Below are 21,619 nucleotides of genomic sequence, written 5' to 3'. Positions count from 1 at the left end.
ACAAAACCCGGTATCATCATAGATGTGGTGGGCTCCTACTTCTATGACAAAAAATCATGACAGAAAATGGGCTCTTCATCCTGGGCGGGCCGGAGACGCAGCTGCATGACATTCTTTGGGCCATCCATGATGGAAAAAACCGTGGTAGAAGCGAGGGGGAGGAAAATTTCGGGGAGTTCCCGGTTACGGTGGGAGGTCGGGGGCCGAGCGATGCGCGTTTCTCTCGTACACGTTCGCGCGTGTGTGCGAGGCGTTGGCTCTAACTGAACCCGAGCGAGGCATTGGGCTATAACTGAACCCGAGCGATTGCACTGCAGGATACGCGTTATTGAACCCGAGCGATCGATCGATGGATGCTAACTGAACCCGATCGAGTGATTCCTTCTCTACTGCTGCTAACTGAAGCCGATCGATGCTGCCTCTGGGATGAACAGTGAGCGTTGCGGGGGGTGGGGGTTGGATGAACAGTGAGCGGTGGCATTGCCTCTGGATGAACAGGACCCCGTGGTGTGGTGGAGGGCTGGATGAACAGTAGACGGTGGAGGTGTGCCCGTGGAGGGGTGGTTGAACAGGACCCCGTGGTGTGGAGGGTTGGATGAACAGTAGACGATGGAGGGGTGCCCGTGGAGGAGTGGTTAAACAGTAGCCGGTGGAGTAGCGCGCGGTGGAGGCTGGATGAATAGGAGCCCGTGGAGGCTGGAGGAGGTCGACGGTAGCCCGTGGAGGTTGGAGGAGGTCAACAGTGGAGATGAATAGTATCCCGTGGAGTCCCGTTTTGCGGTACGCCACACCCCTCCCGATGAACAGGACCCCCGTTTCGACCGTAGCGCTCCAACACAAGTCCGTTTCGGTCGTTTTGCGGTACGCCACACCCCTCCCGATCAACAGGACCCCCGTTTCGACCGTAGGAGGTCCATTTCCTCCGTTTTGCGGTACGCCAGACCCTTCCTGATCAACAGGACCCGTTCCGAACGTAGGAGGTCAGTTTCCTCCGTTGTGTGGTATGCCAGGTCTCGTTTCCATCGCCTGTTCCGTCCAAGCCCTCCCGATGAATACGACCACGCATTCTGTTCCGACCCAGCCGGTTGGCTCCCATGTGTTCCGTTGCCTCCCGATGAACACGACGCATTCCGTTGCCTCCCCATGAACACGACGCATTTCGTTGCCTCCCCATGAACACGACGACGACGCTATTTCTTCGTTCCGACCCAGCCATGTACACGAGCCCTGGCCGTACGTATGCGCGAGTAGGCATTCGAGCCCCCGCATGTATGTACACATACGTGGCCGTATTTTCTTTCTTGCACCCTGGCCGCTGTACATACGTGTACATGCTACGTGCGCACCTCTACTACGACATGTACGCACCTCTACTACGACACGTGCGTGCCTCTACATCCACCAGTATATATGTACGTACACGTTCACGACCAGAATGACAACGCTACGTACGCTTCGACCAGGTGGGTCCTGACTGTCAGGCACTTCCTTTCCTGCGAAGATGTAGCTGGTGGGTCCCAGCAGTCAGGGGGGTGAATCGTTTTTTTTGCCCGGACGTACTTCCTTGCGTGCGAAGATGTAGCTGGTGGGTCCCAGCAGTCAGGGGGAAACATTTTTTTCATGAAATACAATGGTCCGTCTGGTGGGTCCCAGCTGTCAGGTGGAGGAATCATTATTTTCCGCTTAATAAGGAGACACTTCCTTGCTGCGGCCGTGGACCCAGCTGTCAGCCTCTCCACGTACAGTCCACGTCCAATGGAAGTCGTTCCTTGACCACATTGACCACGCCGCGCCAAGAGCACCAGGGCGGTGGACGACGGCGAGGCCTAGGAAGGGGACGACGAGGAGCCGGGGAAGACGCGACAGTGGAAGCCCGCGCGGAGAGGAGTACGAGGGTTCACTGGTTCGACTGTGGTGTGAGGCTGTCGTCGCCACAGGGCCTGACCAGCGGTGGGAATAGTAGTGGGCGGTGAGGCCTCCGCGGCAGCACAGCCGGCCACGGAAGGCAGGAGCATGCGATACGACCAGCGCTGCTTTGGGCGGCTGGAGCAAGAAGACCAGAGGTTGAAGAAGCACTACGGCCATTGGATGGACATCGTACGGTCACTGGAGCTAGCATCGTTCATATTGACTAAAGTTGACAAAGGCCCCCGTCCCAGTCAACTTAGTAGGCCCACAAGTCAGCCTCCCACCATGGTGGGTCCCAGCTAGCAGGGGGAGTATTCATTTTTGTGCGTAATAAGGAGACACTTCCGGTGGGTCCGAGCTGACAGCGGGGGGAACGTTTTTTTTCGCGAAATACGCTGGCCCGTCCGGTGGGTCCCAGCAGTCAGGGGGGAAATGTTTTTTCGTGAAATAAGGTGGCCCGTCCAGTGGGTCCCTGCTGTCAGGTGGAGGAATAATTATTTTGTGCGTAATAAGGAGGCACTTCCTTGCGGCCGCCTGGACCCAGCTGTCAGCCTCTCCACGTACAGTACTCTTCCGATGGAAGTCGGTCGTTGACCACGTTGACCACGCCGCGTCGAGAGCACCAGGGCGGTGGTCTGGACGACGGCGAGGCCTAGGAAGGGGACGACGCGGAGCCGGGGAAGACGCAGTAGTGGAAGCCCGCATGGAGAGGAGTACGAGGGTTCACTGGTTCGGCTGTGGTGTGAGGTTGCCATCGCCGCAGAATAACAAGGGATGTGGGTGAGTAGAGGGATGGCCTGGCCAGCGGTGGGAGTAGTACGGGGCGGTGAGGCCTCTGCGGCATCACAACCGGCCACGAGAGGTAGGAGCACGCGACACGACCGGCGGTACTTTGGGCGGCTGGAGCAAGAAGATCAGAGGTTGAAGAAGCACTAAGGCCGTTGGATGGACATCGTACGATCCCTGCAGTTAGAATCGTTTATATTGACTAAGTTAACAAAGCCCTTGGTACGCGTCAACTTAGTAGGCGCACAGCTCGGATTTGGCAAAGAACATATAGCCCATTTGCGATTTGTAAGAATGTACAGCCCATTTTTTAATTCTAATAGAATTTACTACAGCCCATTTACAGTTTGTTAAAAGTACAGCCCAACTTCTAGCTAGGACAACGATTAATAATTTCAAACAACTGCTCAAAACAGAATTCAAAAAAAAAATCCCACATTTTGATGGGATCCGAAATATTTTTATCCGAAATTTCTAGTCAGGTCAAATATAATTTCAAAATAAAGTTGTATTATGTTAAAATCCAACGAAATATTACGCGCGCAACAAGTAATGAAATTAAATTTTTCAAATTCCAAAAATAATATATTTTTCAAACTAATTACGTGTTTGGTGCATAGTAATTGTCTAGTTATTATAATTACATCCCATTTATTATTTCTTAAAGTCCATTTTCTTGTTAAGCCTAAATGCATACCTCCTAGGAAAGTTTGCAGCCCAGCGGGGCGGAGAATAACAAGTTGACCCGGATATTGTGTACAACTGTCGGCCCAGTTGCATTGCTGATGTTGAAAAAAAAGGTGTGTGTTGTACAGGACAACCTAACATGGTTACTCAGCCCACATTCAGTGACGCCGGAAAGGCCCAAACAAGGCTTCTGTACAACTTTTTGAAGTCACTGAGCTCAATTAATAACTTAAGAAAAAAGTTAGATTACAGTGGAACCTAATTAAAAGTTGTCATGAGCAAATAAATAATTCAACGGGTCCCACTTGTGCGTCTGCGCGCGCGCGTGTGTGTGTGTGAGAGAGAGAGAGACCCATCGGTCGATGCTCGTAAATACATCTTTCAGCCATATGCATTGTTTATGCTCAGTAAAAACTTATATAGTTGACACAATCATATAGAACATCATAGCACACTGAACTTGCATACAAAAATTTCACGCAGGCGGCACAATCAGGATGGAAGCAGTGGATCGCTACGGGGAGGGCTATGTTGAAACCAGCGAAGTCGTACATAACGGTTCATCGTCTTTATCAATGACGGGGAAATATCTTGAATGTTGTGCAAAGCAAACAGACAGACAACACAATAAATTCTGCTAGCACATTAAGTTGACGTCCAACCCTTTCTAAAAAAAGTTCAGGTACAAAATTAGAATAGGTCACAATCAAATGTACTGGCATATCAGTGCTTCACACCAATAGCTCGGATTTAACTAGTACTCCCTCCGTTCGGGAAAAGTTGTCCACAAGGCAGTGTATTTGTTTTTTGCAAAAAACCCCACAGAGTTTTAAACACGTCACAAAGAAGTCCATCTCCTTCCTTCCTCCTCCCCCGTCGCCCGCGCCTTGCAGCCATCGTCGGCTACCCACCTGCGCCGCCGCCCGCCTGGATCTGCGCCGTGACCAACACCAGAACCGTGGCCCAGCCCGTGACCAACAACAATGCCGCCGCCCGCTTGCACCCGTGCCGCGGCTTACCACTTGCACCGCCCGCCGTGAAGGCGACCTGCGCCGGCGCCCTCCTCGAGCTACGCCGCCGGCCCCGTTTAAGGTTGTCGCCCATGTTCACCCACCTTCGCCGCCCACCTGCGCCTCCGATTTCGCCTACTTCGGCCGCTGGCGCCGTGGACAATTCCGGCCACTCCCGCCTCTCATGCTGCTACTGGTGGACGACGCCGGCTGTGACGCCCCCGATTCGATCGTACACTAATCATACACGCAAACGTGTATGATCAAGATCAGGGACTCACGGGAAGTTATCACAACACAACTCTACAATAAATAGTCATACAAGCATCATATTACAAGCCAGGGGCCTCGAAGGCTCGAATACAAGAGCTCGATCATAGACGAGTCAGCGGAAGCAACAATATCTGAGTATAGACATAAGTTAAACAAGTTTGCCTTAAGAAGGCTAGCACAAACTGGGATGCAGGTCGAAAGAGGCGCAGGCCTCCTGCCTGGGATCCTCCTAAACTACTCCTGGTCGTCGTCAGCGGGCTGCACGTAGTAGTAGGCACCTCCCGAGTAGTAGTAGTCGTCGTCGACGGTGGCGTCTGGCTCCTGGGCTCCAACGTCTGGTCGCAACAATCGGGTGTAGGAAGGGGAAAAGAGAGAGCAAAGCAATCGTGAGTACTCATCCAAAGTACTCGCAAGCAAGGAGCTACACTACATATGTATGCATTGGTATCAAATGGAATAAGGGTATCATATGTGGACTGAACTGCAGAATGCCGGAATAAAAGGGGATAGCTGGTCCTTTCGAAGACTACGCTTCTAGTAACCTCCATCTTGCAGCAGAAGAAGAGAGTAGATGGTAAGTTCACCAAGTAGCATCGTGTAGCATAATCCTAACCGATGATCCTCCCCTCGTCGCCCTGTGAGAGAGCGATCACCGGTTGTATCTGGCACTTGGAAGGGTGTGTTTTATTAAGTATCCGGTTCTAGTTGTCATAAGGTCAAGGTACAACTCCAAGTTGTCCTGTTACCGAAGATCACGGCTATTCGAATAGATTAACTTCCCTGCAGGGGTGCACCACATAACCCAACACGCTCGATCCCATTTGGCCGGACACACTTTCCTGGGTCATGCCCGGCCTCGGAAGATCAACACGTTGCAGCCCTACCTAGGCACAACAGAGAGGTCAGCACGCCGGTCTAAATCCTATGGCGCAGGGGTCTGGGCCCATCGCCCATTGCACACCTGCACGTTGCGTACGCGGCCGGTGAGCAGACCTAGCAACCTCCATTACAAAGGAAGTTGCGTTACGCGGTCCAACCCGGCACGCGCCGCTCAGTCGCTGACGTCACGAAGGCTTCGGCTGATACCACGACGTCGAGTGCCCATAACTGTCCCCGCGTAGATGGTTAGTGCGTATAGGCCAGTAGCCAGACTCAGATCAAATACCAAGATCTCGTTAAGCGTGTTATTCTGAAATAACCACGGACGCCGACCAGGGCCAGGCCCACCTCTCTCCTAGGTGGTCTCAACCTGCCCTGTCGCTCCGCCACAAAGTAACAGTCGGGGGCCTGCAGGAACTCAGGCCCACCTCTACCGGGATGGAGCCACCTGCCCCTTCAGCCCCCAACATCGGAATCACTCGCGGGTACTCCTACGAGCTGACCCGACTTTAATCACCACAAGTGTCATATATTATGTATAAGTATATACCCGTGACCACCTCCCAAGTGATCACGGCCCGATAGTATAGCATGGCAGACAGACAAGAATGTAGGGCCACTGATGGTAAACTAGCATCCTATACTAAGCATTAGGATTGCAGGTAAAGGTAACAACAGTAGTAGCAAGGACAGGCTATGCATCAGGATAGGATTAACTGGAAGCAGTAACATGCTACACTACTCTAATGCAAGCAGTATAGAGAGTAGAGTAGGCGATATCTGGTGATCAAGGGGGGGGGGGCTTGCCTGGTTGCTCTGGCAAGAAGGGTTCGTCGTCGATGTAGTCGATCACAGGGGTACTGACAGCGGTCTCGAGGTCTACCAGGAAGAAGTAACGGAGGGGAACACAATAAATAATAGAGCAATCAAAGCATCACAGAGCATAACATGGCAATACGCGGTGCTAGAGGTGACCTAACGCGGTATGAGGTGATACCGGTGAAGGGGGGAAACATCCGGGAAAATATCCCCGGTGTTTCGCGTTTTCGGACAGATGATTCGGAGGGGGAAAGTCGCGTGTATGCTATGCTAGGGACGTGTGACGGACGAACGGATTGCGTATTCGAGATCGTCTCTTCGTTCTGAGCAACTTTCATGTATAAAGTATTTTCATCCGAGGTACGGTTTATTTTATATTAATTTGCAAAGTTTTCATTGATTTTCCGAGTTTACAGAATTCTTTTAATTTGAAAATAAAATAGGAAAATACTTTTGTCACCTAGTGCTATTCTAGCCATAGTGTATGCTAGTGGGGTCAGTGGTGTTGGGTTGACCCAGTCAAATATTGACAAGTCAACATATGAACAGTGTAGGGGCCACATGTCATTGACTTAGGCTTTTCTTAAAATTTGTTTTTCTGTAAACTATCAAGGGGTCCACATGTCATCTACTAATGGACTAATCAACTAGTACTACTAATTAGACTAACTAACTAAATTAGTCCCTAAACTAGTCTACTATTTGAGCCGGCCACACACACACAGAACACACACTCACGCACACACACATAGCACACACACACGCACATCTCACGGCCACACACACATAACACACACTCACGCACACACATATAGCACACACACGCACATCTCACGGCCACACACACAGCGCCATGGCCAGCTCCAACAACAGCAGCCGGCGGCAGTAGCAGCCATGGGCGCGAGGCAAGCAGCAACGCAGTAGGCCGCAGCAAGCAGGAGTGCACGCAGTGGCAAGCAGAGCAGCCCTGCTGCAAGTAACAGAACAAGGCAGCGACAACAGCTAAAACAAAGCAGCGGCGGCCGGAAGCAGCAGCGCGGCAGCGGACGAGCGCGGCCACGCGCGAGCACGGTCGGGCGCCGATCAGGGCGCGGGCCGAGTGGCCTGTGCTGCGGACAGAGGGTGTGTCGGCACGGCCAGGGCGCGCACTAGGCGGCCAGGATGCAGGGCGCGGGCGCGGTGAGCGTAACGTGGTCGCGGTGACCGTGGCCATCGGCCGGAACTTGGGCGGCGCAATAGAGGAACGAACAGAGGGGGGATCGAGGGGAATGGGGGTGGAGCTCACGGGGAAAGGCTGAGGACGCATCCGACAGGGCGGAGGAGCTCCGGTGAGGTAGATCGGGCGCGGGGCAGCGGCGCCTGTAGGCGAGGAAGACGCGTCAATCCCGGCGATGCAGTGCTTCCCCGCTCGAACTGGTAGAAGTAGCCGAAGGAGACGTCCATGGTGCAATTCCTGGACAACTTTTCAGGCGCCGGGGGAGTCGATGGCCGCGACGACGACGATGTCCACGACGAGTAGCTCTCGGGCGAACTTCCGAATCGAAAGAGAGAGAGAGGTAGAGAGATTTGGGTCTAGGGTTTTCGTCTACTGGGTCGGGGTGACCTTATCCTCCTCGTGGAGGTACTGGATGCTCGACACGGCGGCTAGGGAGGCGTGGATGGCCGCCCGATCCCCCTGCTCCCACTGTTGCGAGAGGTAGCAGGAGACGTGGACGTGGGTTGGGCCTCCTCCTGGAGTAGTAGGCCTAAGTGTCTAGCATTTTCTTCATTTTCTTTTCTTTTAAACTTTCTGTTTTGATTTGTTTTAGATCCAAATAAATTTGTCACATAAGAAACTTGTCTCATAAATACTATGTAATATTGTGGAACTATCCACAAGGTTTTAGATTATTTTTGAAAGGCCTTAATTTCAGTTTGAATTTAAATGGGCCACTTAAGCGTTATTGGTCCACTGTTTGATTTTCTAGGGGGGGAAAGGGAAGTCAAAAGAGGTTGGTTTCTACATGATAAATACTTAGGGATTATTTGCCAAAACATGAACTATTTTGTTTGCATTTTTTGAAAAGTATAATTTTGACTTGCAATTTAATTTTGAATTTGAATTCCTTTTCAATCGAAGGGCAATTAGCTTAGTAAGCATGCTGACTTGGCATCTTTAGCGTGGAGTTACTGTAGCTTAATTACCTGGGCGTCACACCGGCGCCGTGGACCTCTGATGCTGCTTTTGCCTTTTCCCCTGCCTCGCCTCTGCTGCCACTCCCGCCTGTGCTGGTGAGTCTGCCCCGCCCGCCTCTGCTACTGCTACTGTTCAATTTGTTGCTGTGAGTCTGAATTTGCTGTTCTCAGTACAGGCGGAGAAAATTCAGTCAGGGGATACAAAGCTAGAGAAATAATCCAGGACAAAGGTTGTACACTGCTGCTAAATGATGAACAGCTTATAGTGAAAATTTAGTTTGATGCCATCAAATTCATTGAGTAATACTCTTGGCATTCTTGGAGATCTGCTAGTTTTTGGAAGTTTTCTTGCTACAGTTAACTAAAAATGTTCAGTGTTCCAATATTGTAGAGAAACTACAGTGCCTGTAATTCAGTTATGACTCCTTTACTGAAACTGTAGTGTTTGCTAAAACTGAGATGTAAACTAAAGGAGTTTGTGATTTGCAGAAGCTGTAGCATACTCCAACAAGTGATAAATGCACTCAAAAGTTCACTGAGAAAATGCAGAGACTGCTCACTTGTTACTAAAAGTTTTCTGGAGTGATAAATGCACGCAAAAGAAGTTCAGTTAACTGTTAGTGTTGCTGTATGAATTCCAACCAGGTCAATTTGTTGTCAATTACTCTGTAATACTCAACTAGGTTTATGCAAAATGAAGATCAACCATGTTTATTTGGATTTATTTGCTTTATTTGGATTTGTACACCATTTGTCCAATTGCAAACATACCTAAAGTTTCCAATTGTCCAATTTCAGTCATTCATTTTACAGAGAGCTAAGCATAGCCATGACTCTTCCCTAAATATTCCTGTAGAATCAATTCAAGCAGCACAAAACTGAAAACTGAAAACTGCCACAACCCCTTAACTAAGAGTTGATAAAAACATGTCCCTAAAATTGGAATTATTTGAATTAGCTAGGTTTATTCTTCTTCATATACAGAAAAAGATGAATATTGTTCGTCTACTAGTTACTTCAAATTTAGAACTGAATAAACACTTGTCATCTTCAGTAAACACTTCTAAATCTAGAGTGGTTTTAAACTTAGAATGCACCAAGTACTAATATCCTTTGCCAGGCTACACACCATCTACTTGGAGTAGACAACAAGATTCATAGAGAAATGCACGCTTCAATAGACTTGTGAATGCTAGCAAAGTGATAAGTAAAAACTTGGATGTTCTCAGAAATATAGCACCAGAGGACATTAAGTGAACTGGCCTGTATGCTAAAGGCAAGGAAATGCAACCTTCTTTTCTTCTTCAAGCAGTTGATGAACTGGCCTGTGTGCTGCAGCTACACATAGGTTCTGCAGAAAATGCACCAAAAGAGTTACACACAGGTGAAGTAAGTGGAAAGCAACATTTAATCTCCACTTCTTTTCTTTTGGTAGTGAAATTCAATCTGAATTTTGTAAGCACATAAAATGCACCAATACTGAACATTTATTCCCACCTCCACCACCATCTTGTCAGTTTCGACAGTGTGTGTATGGAGTAGTTTTGACGACAGTATAATTGTGCATCATGTAAACATTATGAGAATGATTAAGGGTTCAGCAATCAGATTATAATTATGACCAGAACAGAGGAACAAATATCATGGTTAGTTTTATGTAAAAAATAAGAAATGGAGTTACTCACTTGAAGTTACTATAGTTACTCACTTGAACTTACTGTACTAGTGGCCAAAATTCAGAAAAGTTACTAAACAGCAGAAGTAGTGGCCAAAATTCAAAGTACTAAAAAGATTCTACACTAAATATACAGTGTTATCCATGTTCTGTATCCAGGACATTTTTTTATCTATTTGCATGCATAGGTCCCACCTATCAAGAAGGATGGGCACGTACACGAACAGGTACGACTCATCAGTCTACCTGCATAGCCTTTTCGTTTAGTCTACCTAGCCGTCTAATCAACTGCCTGCACGCCACTTCTCCCATTTACTTCTCCATCGGGAACCGATTCTCCTCGGCTTCTTCACCTCCGCTTCGTCTTCATTTGCATCCAAACCCCACTGCGTTCACATTGTTTTAACCTCTTTAAATAATCATCTAATACTTCAGTTAGACTAGCCATCTAATCCTAATTCTCCAAACCATAGCCCTTCGTTCCAACGGTTCCAAATGGTGGAAGAGATCGAGATGCAGGTTTTTAGCGTCCAACATATCCTCCATCGAAGGCTCGATGTGCATAGTTGCCACCGTCACCGTCCACCCAAGGGTTGTTCGGCCGTGGATCAACAATGTATCCAACTCCCTCGAAAAGGTAGAGACGAGGGTCATCGGTCTCGACGTAGAGTACACGGAGCGTGCCCCTGGGAAGATCCAGTGCGCCGCCGTCCTTCAGCTATGCCACGAAGATGATGTTATGGTGTACCACATCATACACTCGCCCTCCATACCACGTGAGCTTCATGATTTCTTGTCTCGTGAGGACGTATACTTCTGTGGGGCAGCCATTGATACGTATCCAACGTATCTATAATTTTTGATTGCTCCATGCTATATTATCTACTGTATTAGGCAATATTGGGCTTCATTATCCACTTTTATATTATTTTTGGGACTAACCTATTAACTAGAGGCCCAGCCCAGATTTGCTGTTTTATGCCTATTTCAATGTTTCGAAGAAAAGGAATATCAGACGGAGTCGAAACGGAACGAAATCAACTGGAGAAGTTATTTTTGCAAGGAAACACACCTGATGGACTTGGACCCCACATCAGGGGAGACACGAGGTGCTCACGAGGGTGGGGGGGCGTGCCCCCCCTAGGGCGCCCCCTGTCTCATGGGACCCCCGTGGCTCCTCCGACGTCCTCCCTGCACCCATATATACCCACGTGACCTAAAACTTCCAGAACGCACAATAGATCGGGAGTTCCGCTGCCAGAAGCCTTCGTAGCCATCGAAAACCAATCTAGACCCATTCCGGCACCCTGCCGGAGGGGGCAATCCTTCCCCGGTGGCCATCTTCATCATCCCGGTGCTCTCCATGACGAGGAGGGAGTAGTTCTCCCTCGGGGCTGAGGGTATGTACCAGTAGCTATGTGTTTGATCTCTCTCTCTCTCTCTCTCGTGTTCTTGATTTGGCACGATCTTGATGTATCGCGAGCTTTGCTATTATAGTTGGATCCTATGTTTCTCCTCCCCCTCTTCTCTCTTGTAATGAATTGAGTTTCCCCTTTGGAGTTATCTTATCGGATTGAGTCTTTAAAGATTTGAGAACACTTGATGTATGTCTTGCCGTGCGTATCTGTGGTGACAATGGGATACCACGTGATTCACTTGATGTATGTTTTGGTGATCAACTTGCGGGTTCCGCCCATGAACCTATGCATAGGGGTTGGCACACGTTTTTGTCGTGATTCTCCGGTAGAAACTTTGGGGCACTCTTTGAGGTCCTTTGTGTTGGTTGAATAGATGAATCTGAGATTGTGTGACGCATATCGTATAATCATACCCACGGATACTTGAGGTGACATTGGAGTATCTAGGTGACATTAGGGTTTTGATTGATTTGTGTCTTAAGGTGTTGTTCTAGTACGAACTCTAGGGCTGTTTGTGACACCTATAGGAATAGCCCAACGGATTGATTGGAAAGAATAACTTTGAGGTGGTTTCGTACCCTACCATAATCTCTTCGTTCGTTATCCGCTATTAGTGACTTTGGAGTGACTCTTTGTTGCATGTTGAGGGATAGTTTTATGATCCAATTATGTTAGTATTGTTGAGAGGACTTACACTAGTGAAAGTATGAACCCTAGGCCTTGTTTCCTATCATTGCAATACCGTTTACGCTCACTTTTATCATTCGTTACCTTGCTGTTTTTATATTTTCAGATTACAAAAACTATTATCTACCATCCATATTGCACTTGTATCACCATCTCTTCGCCGAACTAGTGCACCTATACAATTTACCATTGTATTGGGTGTGTTGGGGACACAAGAGACTCTTTGTTATTTGGTTGCAGGGTTGCTTGAGAGAGACCATCTTCATCCTACGCCTCCTACGGATTGATAAACCTTAGGTCATCCACTTGAGGGAAATTTGCTACTGTCCTACAAACCTCTGCACTTGGAGGCCCAACAACGTCTACAAGAAGAAGGTTGTGTAGTAGACATCAAGCTCTTTTCTGGCGCCGTTGCCGGGGAGGTGAGTGCTTGAAGGTATATCTTTAGATCTTGCAATCGAGTCTTTTAGTTTCTTGTTTTATCACTAGTTTAGTTTATAAAAGAAAACTACAAAAAAATGGAATTGAGTTTGTCTCATACGCTTCACCTTTTTAATATCTTTCGTGAGTATGATGGAAAGGATAATTGTGCTCAAGTGCTAGAAGAAGAAATCTATAAAATGTTTGGCACTAAATATTTGAATGATGAGCATGATTGCAATGTTGTTAGTATGAATTCCTTGAATATCCATGATGCTAATGATATGCAAAGCCACAAGCTTGGGGAAGTTATGTTTGATGAAGATGATATTTTTTGTCCCCCAAGTTTTGAGGAGCAAATTTATTATGATGAAAGCATGCCTCCTATCTATGATGATTATTGTGATGACATGTATGCTTTAAAGAATAATTATAACCATGAAACTTGTCATCTTGATCTTAATTTTCAATCACATGATAGTTATTTTGTTGAGTTTGCTCCCACTATTATTCATGAGAAGAAATTTGCTTATGTGGAGAGTAATAAATTTTCTATGCTTGTAGATCATGAAAAGAATGCTTTAGGTGCTGGTTATATTGTTGAATTCATTCATGATGCTACTGAAAATTATTATGAGGGAGGAATATATGCTTGTAGGAATTGCAATAATATCAAGTTTCCTCTCTATGTGCTTAAAGTTTTGAAGTTATGCGTGTTTTACCTTCCTATGCAAGTTGATTATTGCTCCCATAAGTTGTTTGCTCACAAAATCCCTATGCATAGGAAGTATGTTAGACTTAAATGTGCTAGTCATATTCTTAATGATGCTCTCTTTATGTTTCAATTCTTATCTTTTATATGAGCATCATTGAAATCATCATGCCTAGCTAGGGGCGTTAAATGAGAGCGCTTGTTGGGAGGCAACCCAATTTTATTTTTGTTCCTTGCTTTTTGTTCCTGTTTAGTAATAAATAATCCATATAGCCTCTGTTTATATGTGGTTTTATGCTTTTAATTAGTGTTTGTGCCAAGTAGAACCTTTGGGAAGACTTGGGGAAAGTCTTGTTGATCATGCTGTAAAAAAAATAGAAACTTTAGCGCTCACGAGAACTGCTGTCATTTTTATTTGGAGAGTGATATTTAGTTAATTATTTTTGCAGATGATTAATAGATAAATTCCTCAGGTCCAGAAATTTATTTTAGAATTTTATGAGTTCCAGAAGTATACGTTTGATCCAGATTACTACAAACTGTTCTGTTTTGACAGATTCTGTTTTTCATGTGTTGTTTACTTATTTTGATGAATCTATGGCTAGTAAAATAGTTTATAAACCATAGAGAAGTTGTAATACAGTAGGTTTAACACCAATATAAATAAATAATGAGTTCATTACAGTACCTTGAAGTGGTGATTTATTTTCTTATACTAACGGAGCTTACGAGTTTTCTGTTAAGTTTTGTGTTGTGAAGTTTTCAAGTTTTGGGTAAGGATTCGATGGAATATGGAACAAGAAGTGGCAAGAGCCTAAGCTTGGGGATGCCCAAGGCACCCCAAGGTAATATTCAAGGATATCCAAGAGCCTAAGCTTGGGGATGCCCCGGAAGGCATCCCCTCTTTCGTCTTCGTTCATCGGTAACTTTACTTGGAGCTATATTTTTATTCACCACATGATATGTGTTTTGCTTGGAGCGTCAATTTATTTTGTTAGGATTTTCTTGCTGTTATTTAGAACAATTTTTTTCATCTTTTATTTCGATAAAAGTGGCATTGATAGCCTTTACTATGCCTATGTTACAAGTATACATGTTGCTGTTTGAAAACAGAAAGTTTACCGCTGTTGCAATAATTCCCTAGAAAAGTCAGAATGTGATAAAATGTTCAAACCTTTTGCATATTAAGATCTGATAAATTTACTATAGTGGGAATTTTATTTCATAATTTTTGGAGTTAGGGAAGTATGGATGTTGCAGCATTCTTTACAGACTATCCTGTTTAGGCAGATTGCTGTTATGTTTGCATTGTTTGCATATGTTTGCTTCTTTAATGATTCTATTTGAGGATAGGACTATTAAATATGCAGAGGCATTTAGTATGCAATGTTGAATAATAATTTTAGTGATTTGCTACAGTAGAGTATGATAAGGTTTTTGCAATGGTTTATACTAACTTATCTCACGAGTCCTTGTTGAGTTTTGTGTGGATGAAGCTTTTGAGATTTAGGGAGACCGTGATATGAGAGGAATTAAGGAGACACAAAAGCTCAAGATTGGGGATGCCCAAGGCACCCCAAGATAATATTTCAAGAAGTCTCAAGCATCTAAGCTTGGGGATGCCCCGGTTGTCATCCCACCTTTCTTCTTCAACAACTATCGGTTAGTATCGGTTGATCCTAAGTTTTTGCTTCTTCACATGATGTTTGCTATTCTTAGATGTCATTTTATTTTGCTTTGCTTGCTGTTTGAATAAAGTACCAAGATCTGAAATTATTAAATGTTAGAGACTCTTCACATAGTTGCATAATTATTCGACTACTCATTGATCTTCACTTATATCCTTCGGAGTAGTTTGTTGTTTGCTCTAGTACTTCACTTATATCTTTTAGAGCACAGTGGTGGATTCGTTTTATAGAAACTATTGATCTCTCATGATTCACTTAGACTATTTTGAGAGTCTTAAATAGCATGGTAATTTGCTTAAAATCCTAATATGCTAGTTATTCAAGAATAATAAAAATTCTCTTATGAGTGTGTTGAATACTAAGAGAAGTTTGATTCTTGATGATTGTTTTGAGATATGGAGATGGTGATATTAGAGTCATGCTAGTTGAGTAGTTGTGAATTTGAGAGATACTTGTGTTGAAGTTTGTGATTCCCGTAGCATGCACGTATGGTGAACCGTTATGTAACGAAGTCGGAGCATGGGGTGTTTATTGATTGTCTTCCTTATGAGTGGCGATCGGGGACGAGCGATGGTATTTTCCTACCAATCTATCCCTCTAGGAGCATGCGCGTAGTACTTTGTTTCGATAACTAATAGATTTTTGCAATAAGTATGTGAGTTCTTTATGACTAATGTTGAGTCCATGGATTATACGCACTCTCACCCTTCCACCTTTGCTAGCCTCTCTAGTACCGCGCAACTTTCGCCGGTACCATAAACCCACCATATACCTTCCTCAAAACAGCCACCATACCTACATATTATGGCATTTCCATAGCCATTCCGAGATATATTGCCATGCAACTTTCCACCGTTCCGTTTATTACGACACGCTTCATCATTGTCATATTGCTTTGCATGATCATGTAGTTGACATTGTATTTGTGGCAAAGCCACCATTCATAATTCTTTCATACATGTCACTCTTGATTCATTGCATATCCCGGTACACCGCCGGAGGCATTCATATAGAGTCATCTTTGTTCTAGTATCGAGTTGTAATTCTTGAGTTGTAAATAAATAGAAGTGTGATGATCACCATTCAATAGAGCATTGTCCCCAAAAAAGAGAAAGGCCAAATAAAAAAGAAAATAAGTAAAAAGGGGCAATGCTACTATCCTTTTTCCACACTTGTGCTTCAAAGTAGCACCATGATATAGCGAGTCTCATATGTTGTGCTTCAAAGTAGCACCATGTTCTTCATATAGAGAGTCTCATATGTTGTCACTTTCATATACTAGTGGGAATCTTTCATTATAGAACTTGGCTTGTATATTCCAATGATGGGCTTCCTCAAAATTCCCTAGGTCTTCGTGAGCAAGCGAGTTGGATGCACACCCACTAATTTCTTTTGTTGAGCTTTCATACATTTATAGCTCTAGTGCATCCATTGCATGGCAATTCCTACTCACTCACATTGATATATATTGATGGGCATCTCCATAGCCCGTTGATACGCCTAGTCGATGCGAGACTATCTTCTTCCTTTTTGTCTTCTCCACAACCACCATTCTATTCCACCTATAATGCTATGTCCATGGCTCACGCTCATGTATTGCGTGAAGATTGAAAAAGTTTGAGAACATCAAAAGTATGAAACAATTGCTTGGCTTGTCATCGGGGTTGTGCATGATTTAAATATTTTGTGTGGTGAAGATGGAGCATAGCCAGACTATATGATTTTGTAGGGATAACTTTCTTTGGCCATGTTATTTTGAGAAGACATGATTGCTTTGTTAGTATGCTTGAAGTATTATTGTTTCTATGTCAATATGAACTTTTGTCTTGAATCTTATGGACCTGAATATTCATGCCACGATTAAGAAGAATTACATTGAAATTATGCCAACTAGCATTCCACATCAAAAATTATCTTTTTATCATTTACCTACTCGAGGACGAGCAGGAATTAAGCTTGGGGATGCTTGATACGTCTCCAACGTATCTATAATTTTTGATTGCTCCATGCTATATTATCTACTGTTTTAGGCAATATTGGGCTTTATTATCCACTTTTATATTATTTTTGGGACTAACCTATTAACCGGAGGCCCAGCCCAGATTTGCTGTTTTATGCCTATTTCAGTGTTTCGAAGAAAAGGAATATGAGACGGAGTCGAAACAGAACGAAATCAACTGGAGAAGTTATTTTTGGAAGGAAACACACCTGATGGACTTGGACCCCACGTCAGGGGAGACACGAGGTGCTCACGAGGGTGGGGGGCGCTCCCCTAGGGCGCGCCCCCTATCTCGTGGGACCCCCGTGGCTCCTCCGACGTCCTCCCTGCACCCATATATACCCACGTGACCTAAAACTTCCAGAACACACAATAGATCGGGAGTTCCGCCGCCAGAAGCCTCCGTGGCCACCGAAAACCAATCTAGACACGTTCCGGCACCCTGCCGGAGGGGGCAATCCTTCCCCGGTGGCCATCTTCATCATCCCGGTGCTCTCCATGACGAGGAGGGAGTAGTTCTCCCTCGGGGCTGAGGGTATGTACCGGTAGCTATGTGTTTGATCTCTCTCTCTCTCTCTCTCTCTCGTGTTCTTGATTTGGCACGATCTTGATGTATCGCGAGCTTTGCTATTATAGTTGGATCCTATGTTTCTCCTCCCCCTCTTCTCTCTTGTAATGAATTGAGTTTCCCCTTTGGAGTTATCTTATCGGATTGAGTCTTTAAAGATTTGAGAACACTTGATGTATGTCTTGCCGTGCATATTTGTGGTGACAATGGGATACCACGTGATTCACTTGATGTATGTTTTGGTGATCAACTTGCGGGTTCCACTGATGAACCTATGCATAGGGGTTGGCACACGTTTTCATCGTGATTCTCCGGTAGAAACTTTGGGGCACTCTTTGAGGTCCTTTGTGTTGGTTGAATAGATGAATCTGAGATTGTGTGACGCATATCGTATAATCATACCCACGGATACTTGAAGTGACATTGGAGTATCTAGGTGACATTAGGGTTTTGATTGATTTGTGTCTTAAGGTGTTATTCTAGTACGAACTCTAGGGATGTTTGTGACACCTATAGGAATAGCTCAACGGATTGATTGGAAAGAATAACTTTGAGGTGGTTTCGTACCCTACCATAATCTCTTCGTTCGTTCTCCGCTATTAGTGACTTTGGAGTGACTCTTTGTTGCATGTTGAGGGATAGTTTTATGATCCAATTATGTTAGTATTGTTGAGAGGACTTACACTAGTGAAAGTATGAACCCTAGGCCTTGTTTCCTATCATTGCAATACCGTTTACGCTCACTTTTATCATTCATTACCTTGCTGTTTTTATATTTTCAGATTACAAAAACTATTATCTACCAGCCATCGAAGGGGACAAACAGAAGCTGATGCGGTACAACCTTGATTTGAAAAGCATCACTGACGTACAAACCAGAATCAAAATTCCTGTAGAAGATTGTGATAAACAGACACCATCCCTATTCGATGTAGCAAATTTTGTGCTCGGTACAAATCTTCAGAAGGGTGACGAGACGGTGGCATTAAGGTCGTCTGGATGGGAGAATTCCTTGACGTACGAGCGGATAAAATATGCTGCCCTCGATGCCCGTGTGAGTTTCAGATAGCTGCAAGGTCCAAAGAGCTTGTTGCGAAGCCGTCTCCCACAGAGAATGAGAACAACAACAAGAAGAAAAGGTTGCACCAGCAGGAGGGCATTATGGATGGATGAACTATTTCCTCTCTTGTAAAAAATATTCCCTCTCGGTGTATATTGATATAGATGGACTATTTCGATGGTGTGCATGTCTTTGGAATAGAGTAGTAGCGTGGGTCTGCTTGACTATAAGGAACTATTTATCCACATATATAGCTTTCTCTGCTACTCCTTCCAGTGATCGGTATGCAGTGCATGTGTCCGTAGACATGACAACTTGTGTGCATGACATGTGGGCAACCTAAAATGCGGCGAGCATCAAGTTTCTACCATAGCCACCTGCAATTCCCACGACGCCGCTCGAACCCATGAAACCACACGTCCCCCGACCTGCGGCTCACCCCTCTTGGCTCCACTGCCTCTCTGCCTACGGGAGCATTACATGTGGACCAGTCACCTATCGGGTCCACATGTTATTGACTCAAAGGTAGGTGTAGTAAGGCGCTGAAGCTCAGTCCCGACGGCCCTGAGAGGGAAATGTAACTCCTGCGCCAGGGCTTGTGGTGCTCCCGCAGCACGAACTCGTGCCAAACTCGAGATTTGTTTACTATACATGCACGCAATGATTTAATGGACATTGTAATCTCAACATGTGATGGGGAGCTCTAAATTTGAATTTGAAACTTATAAAACGAAAAGATTCAAAAAAAAATCTGGGAGAGAGGGAGTATATCGTAGGATGTGTCCCATACAAAATAAGTTCCCTGGTTTGTCACCACGAAGATGCGGTTCGAAAGGAGCACAACGTCTTCCTACTCGTACGGCAACAAGTCGGCCGCAGACAGCATGGTCCGCCTTTGACCGCCATGTGCAAGGTTTGTGCTATCTTATTCAATCTCACCGTGGTTCCATCGTACCAATTCATGCGGTGGCCCGTTGCATGGCTGATCCCAATGTTGGACAAAGGTTCTATGGGAACGGTGTCACCGTTGTAAATGTTGTGCAAATTGATGTTGGTACCCTCCTATACATATGCAAGCCAATCTCCACTCGCACCGAGCCTAACCTATGAAATAGTGGGCAGGGGGAGAATTATTAAATGGACACAGAAGTAGTCTTTAGAATGCATTTACTATGTGATCAAACTCATCTTACCTGCTCATCGGAGGAAATCCGAGTGCCCCTCAACATCGGCATCTCAAGGGGCGTCAACTTGCAACTACGGCCACGCCGCGCTGGAGAGACCCCCAAGGAAACATCCTCGTGCGTTCCATGGAACATCAAGATGCATTTGTGTGCGTAGTTTATCTTATGAGAGAAAAGGATGAACGAGGGAAGGCCTCTAGAGATAGAGATGGACACTACTACTACCAATGTGCTGGCCCATGCGTTGCAATGGATCCAAAGTACTAGAATAATACTTGTTCACGTGCTTGAAATATAAACACTCTAGTTTTGATATACATGTGTCAGCAGACATGACAGCTTGTCCATGGAAGTTGAACCACGTTGACCATCACGTTTCTTGTTTCTACCACTGCCACACCCACACGCGATTCCCACGACGCCGCTCCAACCCACGGCACGACGTCCCCCGTCGTGGACATGGATCCTCTGACATGGCAATCACTGCCTTGCCCTGCCTTCCCTTCGCTGACAGGTGGGACCCACGCTTATGGGTCCCACATGTCAGTGATAGAATGGTAGGATTGTTCACGTCAGGGGATCATCATCCCCCGATGTGCCCCTCATCCTTCGGTCCCACCGCTCCTCTGCCTTTGTGTGCATGACATGCGGGCCAGCTGAACTGCGGCGACCATCAACTTTCTACCACAGACACACCCGATTGGACGCGGTTTGCCTGCTCCGTTGCTGTGCTCTGATCCGTACTCCCGCACCATCGAATTTTCATCCAGCGGCTGTGACACATTTCGTCTCGGGCATCAATCCTCAGCTGGAGTACTTATGTACTACTACAGGTAGTACCCGCCGGTGTGGCCATCTATGCCTCGTAACGCCCCTACGCCCAGCCGTGGCACCCTCGCCACGGCCATGCCACCACCGGCCGGTTCATCTCGAATGAGTGAGTCGTGAACCACGCCACCACCATGAGAATGACATGTGGGCCAGCTGCATTTAAAGTCTGCATGTCATTGACTCATAGGCCGGGCACTAAGCCACTGAAGTTCGGTCCCGTGGGCCCCGAGAGGGAAATGTAACTCCTGCGGCAGGCCTTGTGGTGCTCCCGCAGTACGATCTCGTGCCAAAACTGGAATTTGTTTCTTACTACTACCAACTAGTACTAGTAAGGTACACGTGCATTGCACGCATGAGATTCTAGTGGTTTGTACATTATGCTTCACATGTGGAGCTTTCTGGATTCTAACATGTGGCAAAATCTGGTGGAATGTAAGGTTAGGCAAGTTTGATTAACTTAGGTGAGTGTTTGGTTCAAGCCACACCTTAGGCAAGCCACACTAAGGCCCCACATGACATACACACAAAAAATGTGGCAAGATTCCCTTAGGCTTGCCAACTTGTTTCTGTCGTTTTGAAGAACTAATAACTTTGCCTAAGCTTATTTGTGGCAAAGTTAGGGTCTGTTTGATTCAAAGGATTTTCATAGGACCTTTGAAGGATTAGAATCCTTAGGAATTTTCCTACGTTGGTCGTTTGATTCGTATGATTGAATCATGTAGAATATTTTCCTAAGGATTCATTTGTACTACGTTTCACAGGAATTCTAACATGCACTCCAACCTCTTGAAAGAAATCCTTTGTGTTTCATGTGACACAATCAAACAAACTCAAATCCTA

The 21,619-nt window shown here is 45.8% G+C and overlaps 1 pseudogene; it reads left to right on the top strand.

Annotated features, from left to right (window-relative positions):
* LOC125554722 (cellulose synthase-like protein D4) overlaps positions 1–21,619 on the top strand; it is a 46,990-nt pseudogene that overhangs the window by 10,507 nt on the left and 14,864 nt on the right.

Source organism: Triticum urartu, chromosome 4A (assembly GCF_056163025.1).
Source record: "Triticum urartu cultivar PI428250 chromosome 4A, HENAU_Tu73, whole genome shotgun sequence".
NCBI lineage: Eukaryota > Viridiplantae > Streptophyta > Magnoliopsida > Poales > Poaceae > Triticum > Triticum urartu.
The sequence above is the reverse complement of the archived record's forward strand: the minus strand, read 5'-3'. Positions and strand labels throughout refer to the sequence as shown.